The sequence below is a fragment of the Impatiens glandulifera genome, chromosome 6 (genome assembly GCF_907164915.1).
Source record: "Impatiens glandulifera chromosome 6, dImpGla2.1, whole genome shotgun sequence".
Classification (NCBI taxonomy): Eukaryota; Viridiplantae; Streptophyta; class Magnoliopsida; order Ericales; family Balsaminaceae; genus Impatiens; species Impatiens glandulifera.
Window position 1 is genome coordinate 36,326,607 of NC_061867.1, and position 1,395 is coordinate 36,328,001.

Here is a 1,395-nt window from a genome sequence, read left to right on the forward strand (position 1 = left end):
TAAATCAAACAAAAAACTGAGAAATTTACAAACTTATTTTTGAGTTACATACAAAGTATAAACTCTAGTAATAGACTATCAACACAAAATAAATCTGAAAGAGTCTTTTACTTATATATAACTATAACATCCAACTATTAACAAATTCAAGTGTGCACATTTGTAGCCTACTGTCCTAGAATTGAGGAGTTGAAGGTGATGTCATTTGACCCAAAAGGATTTGTGATAGAAAAAATAAATATAAAGAGACGTTTATAGGGAGGAAGAAAATTAAAATAGAAAGTCCTATTTATGTTTTTCAAGAGGTGATGATAGTGTCCAGAATTAAAGGACAATGTGATTAGTATCGGACAAGTTCAATAGAAAAGAGTAATCATATTAGGATTTGCACATTGTACCATCCTCAGAAATGTCTGTTTATGACTTAGTAAATAACTAGAAATTGGATTTTTGTGATCAATACTGTTGCACTATCTAATAATGATGAAAAACCACTTAAAGTATCTTGTTTTCTAGTCAATGATGAAGATGTTTCTCAATTCTGGCACCATAGATTGGATCATCTCTATTACAAGAATCTTCAAATAATGTTGACAAAAAATTTGGTTAGAGGCTTATTAGATATTAAGGTAGATGGTGTGTACTCATTGTTTGGATGGAAAAAAAGACCAAAGAAAGATCCTGAATAAGAGCCCTTGGAGAGAATCAAAAAGTTTGTAGTTAAGTCATTATGATATTTGTGAAACAATAATACCAACATATCAAATTGGAAAAAATATATTTTCTCACTTTTATAGATGATTTAAGTAAAAAATTGTGGACATACTAAGTGAAAATTTTCAGATTTTAAAGTTTTTAAACGCTTTAAGTTGGTTATTGAAAAGGAGTGCGAAGAATCATTAGTTTACTTGTGTACTGATAGAGGGGGAGAGTTATATTCTCTAAAGTTTATTAAATTTTGTGAAGAAAATGGGATTAAGGGACAACTAAAAACTACATACACACCTGACACCACAATAAAAAGGTATAGCTGAACAGAGAAACATAGAATTATTAATTCAGTTTGAAAAATATTGTCGACTAAACTAGTTCTAATCATTTTCTGGCTAGACAGTTAGATGGAATACTCATATAATGATATAAGATTCACTGTTGCATTAATGGGAATGACACTAGAGGAAGATAACATAATATCATTCCATAAGTTTTTGAATGTCTTCCTCATGTGCATGTTTCTGTCAGAAAGATTAAAATTGGATTATTAAAGCCTTGATTGTGTCCTATTTGGTGTAAGTCGCGGTTTCAAAGGTTAAAGTCTGTATGATCTAATTGAAAAAAGGGTTATAATTGAAGAGGATAAACGCTGGGATTGGAAAAAAAATACTAAATAGAGAC